Here is a 14391-nt window from a genome sequence, read left to right as displayed (position 1 = left end):
ACCCAAATCTGTCCGACTTTAATGCTTCTATAGCTTTCTTTAAATATCTGAGGGACCACTAATGGGTAGAAGATGGATTTTTATTTCGTCATGAGAAAGAACTTCTTATTCCTGACAGATGTCCTAAGGTGGCTGCCTTGGCAGTAGAGTTGCTGGATAAAATACAGGACATCAGCTAAGTTTGAATTTCAGATAACGATGAAATTTTTTTTAGTATCTTTCATAGGACAGTCTTCTATTAAATATTATTCCTTGTTTATTTGAAATTCAAATTTGACTGAGCATCCTGTATTCTTATTTGCTAAATCTGGCTAGATTGTGTTTCCAGATGCTGGAGAGTAAAAATACCGAGGATCACGTAGAGATGTGGTGTTGAGGATCTGAGAGTCAGAAGTAGAGCGAAGTGATATGGAGAGTAGGGTCTCGATCTCATCATCTTCACGAGTGTTTCCTTTGAGTCCAGAGCTGGGCAAGGTTTTGGAGAAGAACCAAATGACTCTACAGTTCATGGCTTTGAGGAACAGTGACTTTTTATGGTCTTTCCATTTTCTTTCTCGTTCCTGTGGAGGGATCATCTCATTGCTTTCTAACCCCTGGTAGGTACATGGGACAGTGGAGAGTGCAAAGGGGAATAAAATTTTACCCCTATTAATATTTCTTGAACTGTTTTCATGGTGGAGATCCTTGGAAACACAACTATACAGAGGGACTGTGTTCCTATCAGGGGTTCTGGAATTTTCACCACCAAGATGCAGCATGTCCAATATATTTTCCATTTTGTTTCCAAGAGAGTGGGGAGTAGGATAAATAACTTCTGGCAGACCCTCTAAATCACATAAGAAGATAAGTTAAAAGTTGGCCCTATTGTGAAGTTGATGAAACCATTGCTTTGGAAACATTTCTTAGTATTTATGAATAAAACCTTTCAGAAGAATTCTTCCTTAATGGATATCTTGTAGCTCATGGTATTAACAACCTGTCACATGAAATCTTTAAGTAGTTTCACGCTGGTAATTGACAAATAATGAAAGTTTAACTGAGGCCCCTTTCAAATTTGGTTCCCCCGCAGTGTGATCTGTTTACTGGAGACTGTTGTTAAGAGTGCAAAAACAATCTCTGTCTGGGTGCCAGCCCAGAATGTAGGCTGCCCAAGGCATGAAAAATCAGTGGTGCATATGCTTTTTTTTCTACAGATACATTTTTAGGTTATAACTATGAGAAATACTTGAAAATATCCCTAGAAGGCAGAAACCAGGGCCATGATGTCTTTGGGAAACCAATATATGAGAAAAACATCCAGTTTTATGAAATGTTTTCATTATTTTAACTGGTGGAAACCTGCCTTTCCTCAAAATAAGATTCTGTTAATGTTCCCTATCAGACCGAAACTGAAGAAGTCTGACAGTACAAGAGAGAATTTTTAAAAATAAAATTTTAGAGTGTGGAAAACTTTTCTAAGCAAGACACAAAATACAGGAACCATGATGGAAAAATGAATAAATGCCTGGCCATCGAAAACTACCACAAAGTCAAAAGACAAACTGGGAGAAATATTATAACAAAGGATAAAATTTTCTTAATGGACGTGAAAATACAATTCACATTAGAAGAGTATAAATGGCTAGCTCTACTTAAATTTAAGAGTTAGGAGATAACGTTCTCTCATAGTAGTTTGGGAAATATAGAAAAGTCGGATTGTGCACAGTGTTGGCGAGAAGGTGATGGAGCAGGCCCTCATAACGCCTTGTTGCCAAGAGTGAAAATTGAAGTGGCCTCTTTAGGAGACAATTTGGCGATATCTTTCAGAGCTTTAAGTGCATGTACCCTTTGATTTAGCAAAACTAGTGCTGGAAATTATCCAACAAGAATGTGTGCTACCCTACAACAATTTCCAGGAAAAATAATATTCACCTCACTAGACACACCTTGCTTTGCCGGCCAAAGATCCAAGGGTTGAATTAACCTTGCTTAGGGGAAGAGGAGAAGGAAACACAGAGGAGAGAGAACATCTCCTTGCTTTCAAGATTGCCAGGGTGCTTGAGCTGGAGTATACAGTGAGTGTACAGTTTGTAAACTGAATCTCCATAGAGAGAGCCAGTCCATCAAGACGTTAGGTGGGGACACTGCATTTCCATGTGGGAGAGAGGACCCCCATGTACACTAACTCCTCTTGCCAAGGGTGACATTTGAGACACTCCAGGATTCTTCCTCTTTGAATCTCGCCCGATATTGAAAGGTTCTTTTTGCTCTTTCCTCTTCGAGCCCTACGTTTCCTGCTCCTCCAGGGTGACGTGGCCTCCACTCTCTCCTGGCACCATGGTGCCCTTCATACGTAACTTGCAGTTCCCTAAGTACATTTTCAGTCCCCCAATCCTTTGTATTCCTCCAACCTCAGCAAGATGCTGAGCCTCATATTGTCCCGTGCAGGGCGGCACTCCCCTGTCTCCTGCTCTGGAATTCTTAAGCCTTTGCACCCGGTCTCAGAGGAGCATTTTCCATTCATCTCACGTTTGTCTCGGCCGAAGATAAATGGGCACTGAAGACACTTGGAATGAAGCCACTGTTGATGATGTGTTCATTAAATCCAGGGCCCTAAGAGGCGCAGGGAGGATCAACCCTTGCTCCACTGCCTCTTCTCTGCCCTCAGCTTTTTTTTTTTTTGAGGAAAATTAGGCCTGAGCTAACATCTGCCACCAATCCTCCTCTTTTTGCTGAGGAAGATTGGCCCTGAACTAACGTCTGTGGCCATCCCCCTCTACTTTATATGTGGGATGCGTGCCACAGCATGCTTAACAAGCAGTAGGCAGATCCATGCCTGGGATCTGGGCCAGTGAACCCTGCGCTGCCAAAGCAGAGTGCAGGAACCTAACCGCTGTGCCACTGGGCCAGCGCCCCTTCAGCTTTTTTTCGACATTTTAAGTTTATTTTTAATAGGCAATACATTTACATGATTCAAAAGTCAAAACTATAAAAAAAGTGTACACACAAGTCTCAGTCTCACTCCATCCATTTTATTAATTTCCTATTTATTCTTCCAACAGTTCTTGATATGAATGTGTGTATCTGTATGTGTATATACATATAATTATATATAAACACATAAATATATATACACACATAGCAAGATGTAAAAGAGATTACGCAAACTTTTATTCCATTTTCTTAGCCAAAAATATTTGCATATAATATAAACTGTACTACACCTGGCTTTTTTCACCTATAAGTATCTGGTTACATATATTTTTCATTTATTTACCTATTTATTTATTTATTGGCGAGGAAGATTGGTCCTGAGCTAACACCTGTTGCCAATCTTCCTCTTTTTCCTTGAGGCACGTCGTCCCTGTGCTAACATCCATGCCCATCTTCCTCTATCTTTTGTGTGTGGGATGTGGCCACAGCATGGTTTGATGAGTGGTATAGGTCTGTGCCCGGGATGCAAACCTGTGAACCCAGGCCACTGAAGCAGAGCACGTGAACTTAACCACTACGCTGCCAGGCCAGCTCCTATATGTTTTATTTTTAATTGTGGCAAAATACGTATAACATAAAATTTACCATCTTAACCATTTTCAAGTTTATAGTTCAGCAGTTTTAAGTATATTCATGTTGTCGGGCAATCAATCTCCAGAACTCTTTTCATCTTGCAAATCTGAAATTGTGTGCACCTTAAGCAACAACTTCCCATTTCTTGTCCCTCAATCCCTGGAAACCTCCATTCTACTTTCTGTTTCTATGAGTCTGACTACTCTAGGTACCTCATTTAAGTGGAATCATACAATATTTGTCTTTCTGTGACTAGCTTGTTTCATTTGCCGTAATGTTCTCAAGGCTCATCCATGTTGTAGCTTGTGTCAGAATTTCCTTCTTTTTGTGGCTGTATAATATTCTATTGTATGTATATACCACATTTTGTTTACCCATTCATCCACCAATGGACGTTTGAGTTGCTTCCACCTTTTGGCTGTCGTGAATAATGTTGCTCTGAACATGGATGTACAAATCTCTCTCCAGACCCTGCTTTTGATTTTTTTCAGTATATGCCCAGAAGTGGAATTGCTGGATCATATAGTAGTTCCAGTTTTAATTTTTTGAACCTTCATACGTTTTTCCATAGAGGCTACACCTTTTACATTCCTGCCTACAGTGGACAAGGGTTACAATTTCTCCACATCCTTGCCAATACTTGCTATTTTTTGTTTTTGATAGTAGGCTTCCCAATGGGTGAGAGGCGATATTTCATTGTGGTGCATTTCCCTAATGATTAGTGACCTTGAGCATCTTTTTATGTGCTTATTGGCCATTTTGTCTTAGCTTTTGACTATTCCAGGCCTTGAATAACTTACCAACTTCAGTGGCAACGGAAATATCTGGGCTCCCTTCTTTGGGCCACATCTTTCTCTGTAGTAGTGGGATATCCTATAGTGTTTAATTTGCCTACTTCTTTCAGCTGTATGTTTAAAATCTTCATCTGTTTCTAAGGTTGGTTCTTGCCCTTCTTTACTAGCTGAATCACTGTGTCTTCATTACTTTAACTCCTTATGTTCTGACATACTCTTCCAGATTCTGCATTATGCAGGCACCATAGTGAGGGAGAGGTAAAGTCAATAAATTCTGGGTCTGCTGAAAACTTCCATTGTCTAAACAAACCCTGTGAACTGAAGAGATTTCCACTCCTCAGGCCTACATCTCTTCTTATCCTACTGCTTCCTGTCTGCCAGGTCTCACCTGTACCTGGGCATGTTCCCTTGAGATGATCCATACTTCTACCCTCCCCAACTCTTGCGCTCTGCAACTCACCTAATAATGCGTGAAATAACAGGTGCTGAACTTCCCAGTCTTTCTTTCTCAAATCTGCCTAAATCAGTGGTTCTCAATTTTGGCTGCACATTGGAATAAGCTGGGGAGATTTTAAAATGACTGATGTCTGGGTTCCACCCCTAGAGCCTTCTACTTAATTGGTCCAATTGCAGCCTGGGCATTGAGATTCTAATATGCAGTCAGGGTTCTAATGTGCAGAGAACTACTGACCTAAATTTTACACATAATTAATTAATCTTATTAATGAATATTATTAATAAATCTTATTAACTCTGTCTCTCAATAGGATCCCAGATCGGGCTCTCTCTGGAAGTTACGGTAGTCATCTCCCCAAGGTTTCATCCTCTGTTAATTATCTTTGGCATCCCAGCCTTCCTCTATGATCTAATCATAAGTCCCCTTTCCTAATTCCAGCTGTACAAGGAGTATTCCTCTTTTTATCTTTCACATCTGTCTAGCCTGTCAGGAATGAAGTAGAAGAAAACATCTTCTCTACCCCACCCTGAACCCCGCCTACAGGCAGGAATACACACTGGCAAATATGAGGTTCAAGGCTTGTTGGAAAATCTCTGGAGACTGATTTCTAGAATTTTACCAAAAGTTGCCCGTTTCTAGGTCTATCCAGCTGGCATCTGCTATGTTAAAGACACATATGCAGCAGGAAAGGCAAGAAACTTCTGAGTTCAGCAGGAAAACTGGGAGGAAGATTGGTAATTGAATGCTTTGAAACTAAGTTGATTTATCTCTCTTTGGAAACTTCAGAATCTTTTGCTCATAGGTCAATTCTTGTGATCGCTCTCAGGTAAACCATTTCTAGAGTCTGTGACTGGTGGAACTCTCCTTCCTTAAACTCAAGACGTTGTTGAAAGTCATTCTATTATTCTACTATGAAGAGGTAAACACATTACACATTTTTCCTTGATATTAATTAGGGTGTGTGTTGATCTGCTTACTGGTAAGAGCCACGGGGAAGACTTTTTCTCTAATGACTTCTCCTCTGCAGTTACATGAGCTGCTTTGTGGAAGTTGTCTTTGCTTCAAGTCCTAACAGCAGCACTGGTTCATCCTGTTTGGGCCCTACAAGGACAGAAGACGTCATGGTAGAGAAGACACTAAGCAACGAGTCATCAGGCCAGACCTCTCCCGAGAGTCAGAGGTCAGCATGGTTCAGCAAAAAACGGCAATTAATCAAGATGCAATTAACTTGCTAACTGGAGCCCTTCAACTACCTTCCCTGGAAGGAATAAAGGATCGTCTAGTCTCTGCCATGTCTTTGTGAGGCCCTTGTCCTAGTCTGCTTAGGCTGCTATAACAAATTACCATAGACTGGGTGGCCTAAACAGCAGACACTTATTTCTCATAGTTCAGAATGCTGGGAAGTCCAAGATCAAGGTGCCAGCAGATTAAGTTCTTGGTGAGGGCCCACTTCCTGGTCTATAGATGGTTGTCTTCTCTTGTATCCTCACCTAGTGGAGTGCAGAGAAGCAAGCTCTCTTGTGTCTTTCTTGTAAGGACATTAATCCCATCATAAGGGCTCCACTCTTATGAGCTAATTACTTTCCAAAGGTCCCATCTCCTACTACCATCACGTTGGGGATTAGGGTTTCAACATATGAACTTTGGGAGGACACAAACATGTATCCATAACAGCCGTTCTCTGTGCTCTAATCTCATCAGTGTCTAGGAATCCTATTGATAAGCATATTCACTGCTGTCCATGAGCCAGCCTTCCTGCCTACTCCTGAATCTATCACCACTATGCCTAATGGACACCCCTACCAATTGAAGTTAGACATACTCAACTGCTTACCTGTGTGCCCCAAACACTGAGTTTCTCCCTTCAGCTGAGTTTCTTCCCAGGTCACGTAGCTGTGTGTAGCTCCTCAGTACCTGCCTCATTTTAATGAGTCAGCACAGGCCAGGTCCCCAGCCTTGCCCTGGCCTCCTCCTGCTGTAGACCCACATGCTCATGCCTGTCTTTGGTGGTGAGGAAGAACACCAATGTGGAGCAAGGCTATAGGATTCAAGTTCAAGTTATGCTCTGATACCTGCTATCTGTGAGACCTTCCCAAGTCTCATTTTCTTCAGGTGTAAAAATTGAGAAAGAACAGTAATTACTTGATAGGATTTCTATGAGGTTTAAAATGAGACAATCTATATAAAGACCTTGGCACAATGCTTGGCACATCACGAGGGCTCAGTAAATGCAATACGTGTTATCTGCGTTAGTTCAGTTGCAAGAAACATAAACTGACCAATCTAGCTCCAGAGACAATGGGGCTTGTTGAAAGGCTGCAGAAGAATTTCACAGAACCCAGTTTCTATTGCAGTAAGGACAGATGGGTGTCCAGGAACTGGGAAGTCACAGACAACCACTCCCTGGGTCTCTAATTCTGTCTCTGTCTCTGTCTGTGTGTCATTTCTGCTTCTTGCTGTGTGTTGATTTCTTTCTACTGATTTTCTTTGAGCACCTCCTTTCTCAGCTTACTCACAGTTGTTCTCCAATATTCATTCTCTCATTTTTCTTTTAACAACAGAACCCTAGCATTTAGCTGGACACAGGGGATCCCAGCTAAGATTATATTTTCTGGGCTCTGTTGCAGCTGGATGTGGCCATATGACCAAGTTCTGGTTTGATGTGGATGCATTGTATGCAACTTTGTGGTTATAGAAAAGGGCATTCTCCTTTTTCCATCCTCATGTCTCAAAAATCGTTATGGGAGTAAGCTATTGTGGACCATGCAACTCTCAGGATGTATTGGGCACAGATCAAAGGAGCCTGGGTCCCCAGCCATGAGTCTAGACTATTTTTGTTCAGGCTGTTATGTGGGAGAGAAAAACAAGTTCTCTTATCTTGTTTAAGCCATTTTACTTTTTCTTTATTAAGTATCTTTATTAAGTATTTATTATGAATCTGTGTCCTAATAGTTGAGTCATTGCTCTCATTGGCTTGTACAACTTTGGCCTTCCTTGGCCTCAGGTAAATATTACCTTTAAGTGCAGGCACTCACCATTGTCCAACTGACTCTAACTTTGAGTTTCCATTTCCAAATTCTGATGAAAAGGAATCTAATTGGCCAAGCTTGAGTCAGCTATCTAGCCTGGTCCAATCATTTGTGGCTGGGGTTTTGGGGTGGAGTAGGAGAGGAGGGGGGTCATGGGAGTTGCCCTATCCAAAGACTCTCGATGCTGCAGGTTCATTAATAAGATGATATGGATGTTAAGATAATTATTGGCGTGACTGAAACCCTGAGATGTAAAACGAATGTCCAGAAAACAAGCTTTTGTTGATTAAAAAAAAGTGCTTCTGGGATATGCTGAGGATCAGGAAAGATTCACATCAAACCCCCAGAACCCTCTATTTCTGTAGGATGGTATAATTATCACCGAATACAATGAACATCCTGCACACATAAAGAACTCAAATCATAAAGTATGCTCGCAATTAGGTGTATTTATTGAATTGACAAAGCCTAAACAGTATACCTATAGATTTTATAAATATTTTTGGCCTGAATTAACTTGAATTTACCAGGAACTAAGTATATTCAGGTACTTCATACCTCGGAAATTTTGGTTATTCAAGATTTTGCTGTCTATGAAGTTGTTACCTGTGACATCGTCAAATGTTTTTATGATAACGTAATTAAACTGGGTGCAATAGAAACAGCTCCCATAATTTCATACCTAGGTTTAAGTGTCATACTTCAACTACAGATCAATATCAAAGGACAACGTGAGATTACTGGGGATACAGTCCCTGAGATGCTCTTTGTCTTTAGCAGTGAAGCCATTTTGTTTCCGCCAAGGCTATACAGTAGCATTTCCAAACATGTGTTCTGCAGACCATTGGGACCCATCGATACTCCAGGAAAAGAGGAGTTCCATCATAAAATAAATTTGGAAAGTATCCTGCAAGTTATAGTTTCCTCTTGGAGGTTCATAATGCTATGCATAACTAAAGCTCTGAAACATCCTGCTGAAATGAAACATGTCACATCTGTTGAACATTGTTTAATCCCGTGTTTCCCCAAAAATTCACATTTTGGAAAATGTGGTGTATGTGTATGTATTATCATCGGGAGGGAGAGATGAAATAATGGGGCTGTGGATAGACTTGTAAGAAACAGGGGTCAAAGTAGTGTAATTAGAGGTGAGCTTGCTCAAGAAAGACAATTTTCACGCTTTGAAGCTGCGAAGGGCTATAGACATGTCTAAATAGAGCAAAAAGGGTGAAGAGACGTGTATATTAATCTTTACCACCAGAGCTATGCTTATGCCTAAACACACATCCATTTGTATAATACTTAATTATTTATAAGGCAATTATACATGTGTATAAACTTTTACTTAATCCTTGTATTAACCCCATGATATGAAGTGTTGTTTTATTTTGAAAATGAGAAAGCTGAACGTGAGAGTAGTTAGTGACTGGGCTTAAAACATGAGGACACAGAGCAAGGAGAAGATGAAGGGGAGATACTCGACCACCTTCAAAAAGGCTGTCTTCAGATAAGTTTGGAGAGGCAGAGACACAATGGAGCATTGGACACTCTAAAATACTGGCAGTAGAAAAACTCATTTACCTTAGATTAAACCCAAAGTTTTTTGCACTTGCCAAATCTATTTGCCTACAAGAACTTTTGTTAGCGTTATTTTTTCCACATTAACTTCCTATCAACTTTCTGTGGAAAATATTTTGTGAATGGCTGCTCATTCTCATGAGCATTGATTTCTTACTGAACAAAGACAAGAATCATCACGTCGACAGCCCTCACACAATCCTGGCTTGTTAGTCAGACTACATTACGTGAAAATCTATGAGAATTCCTGGAACTGGATTAAAGTTTACCTTTGTGGTTTATATAAAGAACACCCTTGCTAAGTAATTCCCATCAACCTGATCTCCCTTCCTACTGCAATTTGTCCAAATTATTCTGATGTGACTTAGCTCAGAGAAGCTTTTCTGTTCTTCGTGCTTTCCAAGAATTGAGCCAGGTTGACTCCGTCCACAGGTTACTTAAAGTATTTGGAATCTTGTATACCCTCTGACAAATAGATGGGAAGCATGGGCCAAACTTTAAAAATGAATATTCCAGATGAAAATCAACTGATAACCATACCCAGATGTTAATTCAGTGAATGCATCTCATGTGATGCCATGGTAATGGCGAATTCCAAGTTTTTGGTGGGCCAAAGTGGGGAATGTTTAAAGTTTTCCTGACTGCAGTTAAAAGCCATATCTCCTTTGTTGGGGAGGTCCTACTTCTTTCATTTGCAGTCTCCCAGCACTCTATGAAAAGTCATTATAAACACTTTGAAGGATAATTCCGGGAAATGTACTTAACAGCATATTGTGAAAATGCAAAGACAAAAAGGCATGTAAGCCACACACTTCACCCTGAAAGCATTATTTCGGGGGAGAAAGTTAATGCCACTTAACTCTTTTTTGATTCAAATTTTCCTTTAATTCATATTCATTCTAAGTGACTAACAGAACAGAAGAGGAGTAACTTTGAAGGAATGTTTACAGGTCTGATCTTTAAATTTTTTTTCAACTTTATTGAGATATAGTTGACACAAAACATTGTGTAAGTTTAAGGTGTACAGTGTGTTAATTTGACACATATATTGCAAAATGATTACCACTGTAGGGTTAGTTCACACTTCTATCTCCTCACATAATCACCATTGCGGTGAGAACATTTAAGATTTGCTATCGGAGCAACTTTTCACATGCAATACAGTATTGTTAACTATAATCACCAAGCTGTATGTTAGATCCCCAGAACTTATTCACTGACATATAAAGTTGTGTAAGTTTAAAGCGTACAATGTGATGATTTGATCTATGTCTGTATTGTGAAATGATTCCCATAATAAGGTTAGTTAACACATCCATTGCCTGACATAATTACCATTTTGTTAATGTTATGGCGAGAACACTGAAGCTCTACCATCATAGCAACTTTCAAGTACACAATATTGTCAACTGTAGTGACCATGCTGTACCTTAAATCCCTAGAACTGGTTTATTTTATGACTGAAAGTTTATACCCTTTGACCAACATCTCTAAATTTCCCCAACCTTTTGACCCCTGCCAACCACCATTCTACTCCCTGTATGAGTTCAGTGTTTTCAGATTCCCCATATAATTGAGATCATACCGTATTTGTCTTCCTCTGGCTGACTTATTTCACTTAGCATTATGCCCTCAAGATTCATCCATGTTATCACAAATGGCAGGATTTCCTTCTTTCTCATGGCTGAATAATATGCAATTGTGTATATATATACATGCATATATATATATATATATATATACACACACACACATGTACATATATATCACATCTTATTTATTCATCTATTGATAGAGACTTCGGTTATTTCCACGTCTTGGGTAATGTGAATAATGCTGCAATAAACATGAGAGTGCAGGTTTCTTTTCAATATAGTGATTTCATCTCCTTTGGATATATACCTAGAAGTGGAATTGCTGTATCATATTTTAGTTCTATTTTTAATAATTTTTTGAGGGACCTCCATACTGTTTTCCATAGCGGCTGAACCAATTTACATTCCTACCAGCAAACCACCAGGGTTCCCTTTTCTCCACACCCTCATCAGCATTTGTTATCTCTTGTCTTTTTGATAGTAGCCAATCTAACAGGTGTGAGGTGATATCTCATTGTGTTTTGATTTGCATTTCCATGATGATTAGTGAAGTTGAGCATGTTTTCATGTACCTGTTGGCCATTTGGATGTGTTCTTTGGAGAAATGTCTACTCTAGTTCTCTGCCCATTTTTTAATTCTTTTGTTTTCTTGCTATTGATTTGTTTAAGTTCCTTATATATTTTAGACACTAAACCCTTATTAAATGTATGATTGATAAATATTTTTGCCTATTCTATAGATTGCCTTTTTCTGTTGGTGATTATTTCTTTTGCTGTGCAGAAGATTTTTAGTTTTATGTAATCCCACTTGATTTTTTTTATTTTGTTACTTGTGCTTTTGGTGTCATATCAAAATAATCATCTTCAAGACCAATGTCAAGCAGCTATTTTCCTATGTTTTCTTCTAGACATTTTACAGTTTAAGGTTTTACATTTAATTTTTGTGAGTGGTGTAAGATGGGGTCCAATTTCACTCTTTTGAATGTGAGTATCTAGTTTCCCTAGCACCATCTATTGAAGAGACTAGCTTTTCTCCATTGTATATTCTCGGCACCCTTGTCAAGTATTAATTGACCGTATATGCAAGGGTTTATTTTTGGGCTCTCAATTCTCTTCTGTTGCCCTATTGTTTGTTTTTATGCTGTTTTGATTATTACAGCTTTGTAGCATAGTTTGAAATCACAAAGTGTGGTGCCTCTGGTTTTGTCCTTCTTTCTCAAGATTTCTTTGGCTATTTGGGTCTTTTGTAGTTTCATGTGAATTTTAGGATTATTTTTTCTATTTTTGTGAAAACTGTCATTGGAATTTTGATAGGGATTGCACTGAATCTGTAGTTTGCTTTTGGTAGTGTGGACATTTTAATGATATTAGTTCTTCTGATCCACAAATGAGGGATATCTTTCCACTTATTTGTGTCTTTTTCAATTTCTTTCAACAGTGTCTTATAGTTTTTCTCTTATAGTTCCTTGGTTAAATTTATTCCTAAATAGTTTATTGTTTTTGGTGCTGTTGTAAATGGGCTAGTTTTCTTTATTTCTTTTTCAGAAAGTTCATTGTCAGTGTATAGAAATGCAACTGACTTTTGTACATTGATTTTATATCCTGAAACTTTACTGAATATGTTTGTTAGTTCTAACAGGCTTTTTTTGGGTGGAATCGTTAGGATTTTCTATACACAAGATCATGTTATCAGCAAACAGAGAAAATTTTACTTCTTCCTTTTTGATTCTGATTTGGGCACACTGAAAGCTGCAGGGCAGGGGGCCCTGTGTCTGCAGAGTCTTGGCGCTGGTGCACACATTGCAGTGGAGCCTGGTGGTTAGAGTTGGGCCAGCAGAGTACAGGTGCACAGCTGATGGTGCTAGTTGCAAGCAAGCCCATCTGTACAGGCCAGTGATAGGAGACAAGGCTGAACTTAGGCCCAGGAGCAGCCTCAGGGGCCTTGACTGTCTGCATGCACTCCTGCGGCTGCAGGATCTCCTCATGGGCAGGCACACAGAGGTGGAATCTTCTTATGCGGACTCCTGGGCTCTCTCAGAGATATTTTTGTTCATGGATAGGTGTCTGATTGTTGCTCTTTGTTTGGGTCCAGAGATTGGGGTCTCCAACTTCACCATCTTGGTGATGTCACTACCTAAATGTTTTAAAATAAAAATATGTAGATCTATCCCTTCTTTTGTTCTTTTTTAGCTTTTGTCTCCCATTCATAATTGACAAAGATAAGATGGCACTTTATTATAAAGTCCCTCAACTTCTGTGAACCTCAGTTTTCTCACACCTAAAATGAGAGGATTGGGCCAGAAGTGTGTAGGGCCCCTTCGTTCTATAGCATTAGTGCAGTTTCTGGCCCATGGTGGGTACTTAATAAATACTAGTTAAATAATTCTAGATATTCAGTCACATATTCTGACCTCTACCAACCATAACAGTTCTGCCATCCAGCAGACCCAGGTTAATATCGTGGCTCTGCAATTTGTTATTCTGTGAACTTAAGCAAAACATCCTTTCCAAGTCTTTGTGGCAATATCTATAATGTGGATAAAAAGTGTCCACACCATTAGCTTAGTAGAAGAGGAGGTGAGGCAGCCTCCACAGCCCTCAGGGCAATGCCTGATACCAAGCAAGCACGCAGCAAGTAGTTGCAGCTATTATCATACTAATAGGTACTATAAGAAAAAATTCTCACTAGCAGCATCTCTATGGGAATTCCCTGAAAGCCTTTGCTAAAGCAGTTCTCTTTATAGGTGCTTGTCTGCCTCACATGGCATCCATTCACTGGGGAATGTGTTCACAGTCAAAAAGTTCTGATATCTCCATGTTCCCAGTACCTGGAAAATCACTTGCCTCATTATTAATGCTCCTGAGTGCCTCCTCTCCACCCCACCTTCTCCATCTCCTCCCCACCGTCTCTGCCCCACCATCATCCAGTCAACTCCTGTGCATCCCACTCTTACCAGCATTGCATCCTTCCCTTTCCTGATTAAAGCACTTTCACACTCTCCTGGCTCGGTCACTCTTCTTCTCACGCTGTCTCACTGAATGCAAGCTACTTCCCCATCATGATTCTGACTATCTTATTCACCTCTCTATCCCAAGCACCTAAGCACATAATAGGTGTACCACAAATATTTGTTAAATGAACAAATAAACAATGTATCCAGTGCTATTGCCTATTTTAAGAAAGCGTGGCTCTAGATGCATGTTTCAAAATACAATGATAGCCTTCCTCTTATTGGAGAAGTTCCTGAGTGTCCATTATCCAAAGATCGCATAGTTGATTCAGAGATAAATGGTCTGCTTTTCCATTTCCCCACCCTTTTCTACGCCCTCTGCTGGATATGGAACAGCAATAGTTCTTCTCTCTGACTAATGCACAATTTGTCTGTTTTATC

Source organism: Equus caballus, chromosome 20 (assembly GCF_041296265.1).
Source record: "Equus caballus isolate H_3958 breed thoroughbred chromosome 20, TB-T2T, whole genome shotgun sequence".
NCBI classification, from domain to species: domain Eukaryota; kingdom Metazoa; phylum Chordata; class Mammalia; order Perissodactyla; family Equidae; genus Equus; species Equus caballus.
This window is presented reverse-complemented; position numbering follows the sequence as displayed.